The following is a 12,764-nucleotide window of genomic DNA, read 5'->3' on the forward strand; positions in this document are numbered from 1 at the left end:
GAAGCTAGCAGCAAAACACGAAATTGTGACTGACAGAATCGCAGAAAATACCCACGCGTAAAATTAAATGTTCCCAATGATTTTTAAAAAAAAGTGTACATTTTGATCAGTTTCACAATAGCAAATAAAGCAAAACAATCATTAACTACACTCCTCGTATTGTTAATACATAGTAAACAAGCTAAAGCGACTGTTACAGTGCATAAATAATTTTTATACTTTTTTGAGAGTTGTTTAAAAATGACTGAATTTTCGTCGTTTAGGACCGTCGTTTCATGAAAACCTCCAATAAAGGCAGCATTGCAACACCATTGGTAAAAAGTAGAAACCTCAAAGATTCGATTTCATTATGTCAGAACAGTCTCAGCACGTTTTGACTTGGCCATATATAATACTAAACATAGCGTATAATTTTCAATTTATGCACAATGTATATACAACAAATTTAAACTGATTTTGTATTTCAACTAAATTTACTGGATAGTTCATCAAAGAAGATATTTTTCTCTTTGTCACACAACAATAATGCACTTCATTAAACTTAGAATAAGTTGAGGAAAGTCTAAAATACCGAAAAAAAAATTACGCTCTCTTGCGGATTCTTTATTAAATTTCACGAAATTATCGTTTTTGAAAGGGCGATTTTTCAAAAACCGCCAATAAAGGCAGCACTACGACACATTCGGAGAAAAGCAGATACCTTATAGATTTGATTTCATTATGTCAGAACAATAGCAGCACGTTTTGACTTAGCCATATATAATACCAAACATAGCGTGTATTAAAAATTATATAAAAAATGTAGACGTAACATATTTAAAAACGGATTGGTATTTCAACTAATTTACTAAATAATTTATCAAACATCTTTTTCTCTTGGACATACATATATACTGTACGTCTATTAAACTTGTAATGAGTTGCGGAAAGTATGAAATAACAAAAAATCATTTTACGTCATTGTTGATTATTTTCAAATTTTCAAAAAATTATCGTTTTTGAAATAGCGATTTCTCAAAAACCGCCAATAAAGGCAGCACTACGACACATTCAGAGAAAAGCAGATATCCTATAGATTCGATTTTAATATGTCAGAACAGTAGCAGCACGTTTTAACTTGGCCATATATGATACCAAACATAGCATATGATTTTCAATTTTTTTAACTATGTAGATGTAACATATTTAAAAACGGTTTGGTATTTCAACTAAATTTACTGGATAATTCATCAAATACTTTTCTTTCTTGGTCATACATCAAAACTGTACGTTCTTTAAACTTGGAATAAGTGGCAAATCCTGAAATAACAAAAAATGATTTTACGCCCTCTTGTGGATTTTTTTCGGAATTTCAAAAAAATATCGTTTTTGAAAGGGCGATTTCTCAAAAACCGCCAATAAAGGCAGCACTACGACACATTCGGAGAAAAGCAGATTCCTCGTAGATCAAATTTCATCATGTCAGAACAGTAGCAGCACGTTTCGACTTGGCCATTTATAATACCAAACATAGCGTGTATTCAAAATTTTATAAACAATGCAGACGTAACATATTTAAAAACCGTTTGGCATTTCAACTAAATTTACTAGATAATTTATCAAACATTTTTTTCTCTTGGACATACATATATACTGTACGATCATTAAACTTGGATTAAGTTGCGGAAAGTATAAAATACCAAAAACCAAGTTACGTCCTCTTGTGGATTATCTTCAAAATTTCAAAAAATTATCGTATTTGAAATAGCGATTTCTCGAAAACCGCCAATAAAGGCAGCACTACGACACATTTGGAGAAAAGCAGATACCTTATGGATTTGATTTTACTATGTTAGAACAATAGCAGCACGTTTTGCTTGGCCATATATAATACCAAACATAGCGTGTTTTCAAAATATTATGAACAATGCAGACGTAAAATAAATTAAAAACCGTTTGGTATTTCAACTAAATTTACTAGATAATTTTTCAAACAACTTTTTCTCTTGTACATACATATATACTGTACGTCAATTAAACTTGGAATGAGTTGCGAAAAGTATGAAATAACAAAAAAAATCCTTTTACGCCCTCTTGTTGGTTATTTTCAAATTTTCGAAAAATTATCGTTTTTGAAATAGCGATTTCTCAAAAACCACCAATAAAGGCAGCACTACGACACATTCGGAGAAAAGCAGATACCTTATAGATTCGATTTTATTATGTCAGAACAGTAGCAGCACGTTTTGACTTGGCCATTTATAATACCAAACATAGCGTATAATATTCAATTTTATTAACTATGTAGATGTAACATATTTAAAAACGGTTTGCTATTTCAACTAAATTTACTGGATAATTCATCAAATACTTTACTCTCTTGATCATACATCAAAACTGTACGTTCTTTAAACTTGGAATAAGTGGCAAATCCTAAAGTAACAAAAAATGATTTTACGCCCTCTTGTGGATTTTTTTCGAAATTTCAAAAAAATATCGTTTTTGAAAGGGCGATTTCTCAAAAACCGCCGATAAAAGCAGCACTACGACACATTCGGAGAAAAGCAGATACCTTATAGATTCGGTTTCATTATGTCAGAACAGTAGCAGCACGTTTTAACTTGGCCATATATATGATACCAAACATAGCGTGTTTTCAAAATATTATGAACAATGCAGACGTAAAATAAATTAAAAACCGTTTGGTATTTCAACTAAATTTACTAGATAATTTTTCAAACAACTTTTTCTCTTGTACATACATATATACTGTACGTCAATTAAACTTGGAATGAGTTGCGAAAAGTATGAAATAACAAAAAAAAATCCTTTTACGCCCTCTTGTTGGTTATTTTCAAATTTTCGAAAAATTATCGTTTTTGAAATAGCGATTTCTCAAAAACCGCCAATAAAGGCAGCACTACGACACATTCGGAGAAAAGCAGATACCTTATAGATTCGATTTTATTATGTCAGAACAGTAGCAGCACGTTTTGACTTGGCCATTTATAATACCAAACATAGCGTATAATATTCAATTTTATTAACTATGTAGATGTAACATATTTAAAAACGGTTTGCTATTTCAACTAAATTTACTGGATAATTCATCAAATACTTTACTCTCTTGATCATACATCAAAACTGTACGTTCATTAAACTTGGAATAAGTGGGCAAATTTTAAAACAACAAAAAATGATTTGATGCCCTCTTGTGGATTTTTTTTCGGATTTTCAAAAAAATATCTTTTTGAAATAGCGATTTCTCAAAAACCGCCAATAAAGGCAGCACTACGACGCATTCGGAGAAAAGCAGATATCTTATAGATTTGATTTCATTATGTCATAACAGTAGCAGCACGTTTTGACTTGGCCATATATAATACCAAACATAGCGTGTATTCTTCAACTTTTGAATAATGCTGACGTTAAAAATCAATAAAGCTGTCGTATTTTAAACAAATTTACTGAATACTTGTTCAAATATAATTTCCTCCCAGTCACACATCAATACTGAACAAAGTGAGAAATATACTTGATCCATTATCCAGAAAATTAAGTTGAAATACAAGCTTTTTAAGTTCGTTACGTCCATTTTAATATAAAATTTTGAAAACACGTTATGTTTGGTATTATATATGACCAAGTCAATATGTGCTGTTACTGTTCTGGTATAGTGAAGTCGAATCTATAAGTTATCTGATTTGCTCCGAATGTGTCGTGGTCCTGCCTTTATTGGCAGTTTTCGAGAAATCGCCACTCCAAAAACGACAATTTTATAAAATTTTGAAAATAATCCACAAGAGGGCTTGAAATGATTTTTTGGTATTTTATACTTTCCGCAACTTATTCCAAGTTTAATGTACGTACAGTATTGATGTGTTAGCAAGAAAAAAAAGTTTGATAAATTATCTAGTGAATTTAGTTGAAATACAAAACTCTTTTTAAATATGTTATGTCTGCATTGTTTTTTGAAATTTCGAATAAACGCAATGTTTGGTTGTGGTGTTAGTATTTCTTTACAGTGTAATTATTAGATAAACAATGTACTCTTGATTGCCCTAGCTCTGTCGTACTGCATACTTTACTGTTTTTGTGTTATTCTATTGTTTACAGTGTTAAGTTGTGGTAGGGGTGTTCTTATGTTTAATAAAGCCTAGAATCGGTATCCTGTTATCTTTCTTAACATTGGTATTATATATGGCCAAATCAAAACGTGCTGCTACTGTTCTGGTTCAATCACATTGAATCTTCAATGTATCTGCTATTCTCCTAAAGTGTCGTAATGCTGCCTTTATTGGCGGTTTTCAAGAAATCGTGACTCCAAAAACGGCATGTTTGGGAAATTAAAAAAATGATATATAGGAAGTAAGACATTTTTTAACGTTTTATACAAGTTGCAACTTATTCCAAGTTTAATTAATACACAGTATCTGTGTTTGAAAAAGTAAGAAAACGGAATATTACGTTATTAGGTGAATTTATTTAAAATACCAAACCTTTTCAAAATATGTGAAAATCTACGACATTCAAATAATTGAGAATATTCGCTATATTTGGTATTATATATGGCCAAGTCAAAACGTGCTGCTACTGTTCTAACATAATAAAATCGAATATATAAGGTATCTGCGTTTCTCCGAATGTGTCGTAGTGCTGCCTTTATTGGCGGTTTTCGAGAAATCGCCCTTACAAAAACGATGAATTTCCGAAATTCCGAAAAGAATCCGCTAGAGGTCGTGAAAAGTTTTTTTTTTAGTATTTTATACTTTCCGAAATAATTCTTAGTTTGGTAGACGTACATTCATTTGTGACAAAGAGAAAATATATTTGATCAACTATCCAGCGAATTTATTTGAAATTCGAACTCTTTTTTAATTTGTTACGTCCATGTTGAAGTAAAATTTTGAAAACATGGTATATATGGTTTATATATGGCCAAGTCCAAACATACTGCTACTGTTATGGCATAGTAAAGTCGAATTTATAATGTATCTGCTTTTCTCCGAATGTGTCATGATGCTGCCTTTATTGGCGGTTCCCGAGAAATCGCCACTCAAAAAACGATAATTTTCGAAATTCCGAAAAAAATCCACAACACAATAGGGCGTCAAATCATTTTTGTTATTTTAAGATTCGCCCACTTATTCCAAGTTTATTGAACGTACAGTTTTGATGTATGACCAAGAGAGAAAAGTATTTGATGAATTATCCAGTAAATTTAGTTGAAATACCAAACCGTTTTTAAATATGTTATATCTACATAGTTAATAAAATTGAAAATTATACGCTATGTTTGGTATTATATATGGCCAAGTCAAAACGTGCTGCCACTGTTCTGACATATGAAAATCGAATCTATAAGGTATCTGCTTTTCTCCGAATGTGTCGTAGTGCTGCCTTTATTGGTGGTTTTCGTGAAATCGCTATTTCAAATACGATAATTTTTTGAAATTTTGAAATAATCCACAAGGTGACGTAAAATGTTTTTTGGTATTTTATACTTTCCGCAACTTATTCCAAGTTCAATGAACGTACAGTATATATGTATGTCCAAGAGAAAAAGATGTTCCATTAGATGTCTAGAAAATTTAGTTGAAATACCAAACCTTTTTTAAATATGTTACGTCTGCATTGTTTATAAAAGTTTGAATACACGCTATATTTGGTATTATATATGGCCAAGTCAAAACGTGCTGCTACTGTTCTGACATAATGAAATCAAATCTATGAGGTATCTGCTTTACTCCGAATGTGTCGTAGTGCTGCCTTTATTGGCGGTTTTTGAGAAATCGCCTATTCAAAAACGATAATTTTTTGAAATTCCGAAAAGGATCCACTAGAGGGCGTCAAATCATTTCTTGGCATTTTAAGATTTGCACACTAATTCCTAGTTTAATGAACGTACAGTTTTGATGTATGACCAAGAGAGAAAAGTGTTTGATGAATTATCCAGTAAATTTAGTTGAAATACTTACCGTTTTTAAATATGTTACATCTACATAGTTGATAAAATTGAAAATTATATGCTATGTTTAGTATTAAATAAGGCCAAATCAAAACGTGCTGCTACTGTTCTGGTTTGATGAAATCGAATCTTCAACGTATCTGCTATTCTTCAAAAGTGTCGTATTGCTGCCTTTATTGGCCATTTTCCGAGAAATCGTCACTCCAAAAACGGCATGTTTTGGAAATTGAAAAAATTATATATAGGTTGTAAGACATTTTTCACTGTTTTATACGATTTGCACCTTATTCTAAGTTTAATTAACACACAGTATCGGTGTTTGAAAAAGTAAGAAAACGGAATATTACGATATTAGGTGAGTTTATTTGAAATACCAAACCTTTTTAAAATATGTGAACATCTACGCTATTAAAATAATTGAGATATACGCTATGTTTGGTATTATTAATGGCCAAGTCAAAACGTGCTGCTACTGTTATGGTATAGTGAAGTCGAATCTAAAAGGTATTTGCTTTTTTCCGAATGTGTCGTAGTGCTGCCTTTATTGGCGGTTTTCGAGAAATCGCTCTTTCAAAAACGATTATTTTTCGGAATTCAGAAAAGAACCCATTATAGAAAGCGTAAAATGTTTTTTTTTTTATATTTTAAACTTTCCCAATTAATTCTTAGTTTAATAAACGCACAGTATTCATTTGTGACAAAGAGAAAAATCTATTTGATCAATTTTCCAGCAGCTTCAGTTGAAATACAAATCCATCTTAAATTTGTTACGTCGACTTTGTTTATAAAACTGAGAATACACGCTATTTTGGTATTATATATAGCCAAGTCAAAACATGCTGCCACTGTTTTGTTATAGTGAAATCAAATCTATAGGGTATATACTTTTCTCCGAATGTGTCGTAGTGCTGCCTTTATTGGCGGTTTTCGAGAAATTGCCCTTCCAAAATCGATAATTTTTCGAAGTTTTGAAAATAATCCACGAGAGGGCGTAAAATGTTTTTTTGGTATTTTATACTTTTCTTCTGCAACTCATTCTATGTTTAATAGACGTACAGTATTAATGTGTGACAAAGAGAAGTTATATATTTCATCAATTGTTTAGCAAATTTAGTTGACATACAATTCCTTTTTAAATTTGTTTTGTCCACATTGTTCATAAAATTAAAGAGTATACGCTATGTTTGGTATTATATATGGCAAAGTCAAAACGTGCTGCTACCGTTCTGACATAATAAAATTGAATCTATAAGGTATGTGCTTTTCTCTGAATGTGTCGTAGTGCTGCCTTTATTGGCGGTTTTTAAAAAATCGCCATTTTAAAAACGATAATTTTTTGTAATCCAGGACAGAATCCACTAGGAGTCGCAAATGTTTTTTTGCTGTTTTATACTTCCCGCAACGTATTCCAAGTTTAAAAGATGTACAGTATTAATGTGTGACAAAGAGAAAATGATATTTTATTCATTATCTAGCAAATTTAGTTGAAATACAAAATCAATTTTAAATTTGTTACGTTCATGCCGTTATTAAAATTTAGATTACACAATATATTTGGTAATATATATGGTCAAGCCAAGACGTACTGCTACTGTTCTGTTATAGAAAAATCGAATTTATAGGGTATCTGCTTTTCTCCAAATGTGTCGTGGTGCTGCCTTTATTGGCGGTTTTCGAGGAATCGAGGTTCCGAAAAGGATAATTTTCCGAAACTTTGTATTTGCGGAATACCTGAAAATACATTTTTCGCTTAGTTTAAACACTATTTTCTTGTTAAATTTAATGTATTCATTCAGTTTAAAGATTTTTCATCTATTTTCGTGCCAATATTATATTTTGATCAGCATTTTCAACTTTCATATTTACCTATAAGTGATCACAATATGCGCGTGGAACCTATATTCAATGTGTAAAAATATTCTGGCTGAAAGTGCTGCTAGCTTCACAGTGGTCTGCTATCTCCATAGTTACCTTGACTGTTGGTGCAAGGAGTCGTTTTGATTAAATTGGATCAATGGCAATGCGTTGATTTAACACCCAAGTGTACTTTCGTTGAATCATTGAAATGCGGAAAATAGAGTGCAAATTTTCTAAGTTGAACGATTTCCATTATTTGAAACAACGACCAATAGAGGATATTTTAATAGGATTTATAGCTAATTTTGATGCTCGTATTCTACCCACCACAATGTCAAGGGAGAAGTTTAAACATTGCTAAGCCTGGGAATCGAGCCAAGTCCATATATTTGAGCATTGCTTTTTCGTTCTTATTTTTCCATCCAGTAAAAATAACATACGAAATTGACAAAATACAAAATTAAACACACATTTTTACTTGGGAGGGAAGTCGCGGGGAACCAGGATTCGTTATCGAGTAGCGTCACCCAAGACTCAGAGACGACTCATTTCTGAACAAAGTTACATTCACTCACTCAAAAATAAAAAATAAAGACTGATCTCTGAGCAAAGTTACGACTACTCACACAATTTAAATTAGACTCATGTCTGAGTAAAGTTACGGGCACTCAGCCAGATGTAAAGGAGACTCATCTCTGAGTAAAGTTAAGGGCACTCACTCAGATGTAAAGGAGACTCATCCCTGAGTAAAGTTAAGGGCACTCTCCTCGAAGTAAACGAGATTCATCTCTGAGTAAAGTGATGGGCACTCACTAGGCTTACCATACGATTTATGCGGGACAGTTCCACTTTTCAGCGTCTTGTCCCGGCGTCCCGTCAAACCAGCTAAAAGTTCCAATTTAGCGCTCAGCCAGTCAAAATAATACACGAACATTACCAATTAGCATATTCTCGATTCTGTTGTTGCTGTGTAGCGAGCCGGTAGCCTACCTACTAAATGTGGATGCGTGGTATTGATTGTTTTATTTGCTGCAATTTGTTACGTGTAAGCCCCGTACGCGAAAAGGGTGCCTGACGTTAACGTAAATTCCTCTGTAATTTTCGAACTAAAACCGATATTTAGACAGACAGCGCACGAACTCTATATGACAATATGATTAATGGCGCGGCGGTGTGGCTCAACGGGCTAAGCGTTAGAAATACGCTCACCACCGCACCTCTAATTACTCTGCGTGGGTTCGCAGGTTCGAATCCCATGCAGGGATGGTTATGTGCGAGAGGATTGCTGGACTCCTCGCCGTCGTTGGGTGGTTCATGTAACCGCTGGTCGGTTACGGCTTCCTCCACCACCAAGTCCATGCTTCCGAAAACAAACAATATAACTAATCCCATACCCGACTTGGAATGGTAACCGGACGAGAGGCCGTGGTTCGCCATATGAATAAGCCGTCTTATCGGCTTTCCTCTCCCCCGGGATAAATATGTAAAATCCTATCCTATCCTAATGAAGACAGACGGGATGGTTTTTAATGTAGGCCCCTAATGTAAAATCGGTAAATTTAAAGTTTAAAAGATCACAGGTATGTTCTTCGGAGGCGTCCCGCTTTGAGGTCACAAAAATATGGTAACACTAGCACTCACCCAGAAGTAAAGGAGATTCATTCATGAGCAAGCTAACACTCGTTTATTCAGAAGTGATGATGTTCGTTAAAGTGCCAAATCCTTAAGGGAGGTCATCCCTTAGGAGGATCTAATTGAAAATTGATAGAAGTAGTAAATAAACACCGGTATTCACCATGCAACAGGTTGGGCGTAAAAAAGCTGACAGACGACCGTTCAAGTAGAGTGAACAATGACGTATTTACCAGGAAGAGGGTCGTGAATAAAACGTATAAGGAAGGTTCCATAACAAGGAGTATTGTTCGTAATAACAATTTGCCGTGCCGGTGAGTTACGAGAAAAAATGATACCAGTCACGAAATCACGCACGCGTTCATTTCTAAACATATGTGCAGGATGATTTACTATCAGGAAAATTGTCGGGGAATGGGTTATTTTATATTATTATGTGAATTTTCGTACCTACTTGCGTTGTGTATTTGGAATTTCGGTATTTACTCAACACTGAAATGATGGGTTGTAATTTCCCTAGTGCGGCTGTAAATTGGTGTTCTGAATCAGTGAGATCGTTCCGACCGTCGTCGGATGCGGACGTGTCTGCTTGAAAAGACTAGAGAATTCTACGCGCTGTATGTTTCGGTATTTGTATCGCGTAATATCAACATGAGCAAAGCCCATCCACTGGAATTAAAAAAGTTTATGAATAAAAAATTGGATTTAAAGTTAAATGGTGGACGATCTGTTACGGGTATATTGCGAGGTTTCGGTCCTTTTATGAAACTAGTTGTGGATGATGGAACAGAGCGCAGAAAAGATGGGACCACTGCACCTGTTGGAGGAATGGTCGTTCGTGGAAATTCGATATTAATGTTGGAAGCATTGGGACGGATACAATGATTTTAATTTGAACTAATCGAAAATGACAAAAGAACCCGATACCCCAATCCATGACTTGTGCATAGACTGCTATGGAACATTCAATCTGTTTACCAAGCTTGTTTTTTAATAACAATTTTTTGTCACTGTGTTATTTTTGCAATGAAATTGAACTAGACCTACAGCATCACCATTTTACGTCAGGGAGTGTTTTTTATTCCATATTTTTGTAGAAAAGCACTGCTGTGTTAAACATACACGTCACACATTTAAAATTAAAAGGTATAAGTTTATTGCATTCAATTATCCACTTCAATTTAATGTTTTTGTTAAATTGCTTCAAAGTACTGCCCGATTGTAAATCGCGTATTTCTGTGTTTATTTTATTTTTTTTAGTGGGCGGGCACGTACATTGTACGCTTCCTAACTTTTTTAAAGTTATGCCCGTCTCCCAGGTGTCTCTGCATTTTGTTTTGTCTGTTTACTTTTTGTATTGTTCATGTCAGAGAACCAAAATGAATGATTGATTGATTGAATGATCAGTGTGGGCTAAGGTTAGCTTAATGAGAGAATTGTCCAACAATATTGAAATGTACTATTGCAATATCAGGATGAGTTACTGCCAGCTAGCAGCGTTTCCCAACCTTTTTTGGTCGCGGACTATTTTCTCACCGGCGAAAACCTTTGCGGACTCAAGGTGCGTTTATTGCAACCGTACTCTGTGTGAAGGAGTAAATAATACCAAACACAATAGAATTTTAACGGCACAATATTCAATCCTTGACAACGACGAAGAATTTAAAACGTCTTTCTATTTTATTTTAATTGTGTTCATGGTGACTCGAGGTTGAGTCGACTTACGGGTTAAGACAAGATGAAAGCATGCCACGGCAATCTGCGAACATAACAATGTGAGAATATATTGCCCGATTATATTTAGTTTTTATACATATTTTTTTGCGATCTTGCAAATTTGTTATCGCCGTTAGAAAAATCCTGCTATCTGCTATAAATTTCCAGAAAGTACAACTTGATTTAGTACTTACTAAGAATATATTTAAAGTATATTAGTAAATCAAAAATACATATTCATCGCCTTGCTTTATTATTAATTTAATTGTGATCATTTTAATCTTCGGTTGTGTGGACGAAATAAAAGCAATACTAATCAGAAAATATCATGACAATCCGTGGACACAAAAATGCGTGGCAAATTGCCCGATTATATTTGGTTTTAATTCCTATTTTTGTGAATTCGACAAATCTGAGCTGTTCGTACAACACCTATGGCGGGTACTGTATGTACCAATGTGGAGGGAGTAAAGCAAATAATCCTTGAGAAAAAAATTTATGGTGGTCCCCGTTTTATTTTTAGTATTTTGTATTGCCGCTTTTCAATTTAGAAAATTTGGGTTGCCACAATTGACACCTACCAGAAAAAAAAATTATTCCTCGTTGTTCGAACTCGCGAAAACCACCATGTATCGATACGTGTGCAGAATCGTGTTTTCGTCGGAAATCCACAGGTGAGTCCCATCGTTTGATTAAGCGACGCGCAAGTGACCTGTCGCGTCACCTGTTACCAAATTTTCGAATAGTAAATTGCTATTCTAGTAATAGTTGAATATTCGAATATATGCCCAGCCCTACTCAGTGACCAGTAATTATTGACTCGATTAATGTCATGTGAATAAACTTGCTTTTTATTTTTTATGTAAATTCTAACGTAAATCGTAACTTGGCTGATAGGTAAGTTTCGCAAAAACGTTAGCGGCCCGCAGTGAATTTCTGGCTCGCTGCGGACTCATTCAAATGCTCTGCGGACTCATTTGAGACCGCGGACTCGGGTTGGGAAACACTGAGCTAGAGGAATATTGAAAAATGAATGGCGACGGATGATGGTGGGTTACTGTCATATATTAGTAACGTGGATTTGTGGTGATAAGGAGAAATGGATTTTTATATACTGAAATGTAATAATAAGGGGTGTAGTTCACAGGGTGAGCAATGAAGTGCCGTTGTGATTTGGTAACGTGGCTTAGGTAAGGTAGGTTCGTGATATCGAAGCTTGGCGGGATCGACCTAACAATAGTGTAGAAAATATGGATTTAGCCCAGGTTTGCGTGATTTGTTTCAAATATTGGGGTGTGAATTGTTCTACTTGGTATGGTGCTTATAATCCGTCAGCTTATAGACGAGTTATAGTAAGATTAAGACTGGAATGGTTTGAGAGGGTGTCAGAAATATGGAAAAGTGAACGGTAATCTACCTAATCTGTGTAAATCTTCAAATACTACTAAGACACGAAAGATATATTTGTGAGTAATTTCTAAATGTTTGTTAGAATATTTCTTTGTTTCAAGTCTTTGCAATTCTACTGTTGTCAAATGAGCGGTGTTTTGACTATGAAATGCTACTTTTTTAAAGCAGGGTAATTTCTCATCTTGAAGTAAAATACCAGAGT

Source organism: Styela clava, chromosome 4, assembly GCF_964204865.1.
Source record: "Styela clava chromosome 4, kaStyClav1.hap1.2, whole genome shotgun sequence".
NCBI lineage: Eukaryota > Metazoa > Chordata > Ascidiacea > Stolidobranchia > Styelidae > Styela > Styela clava.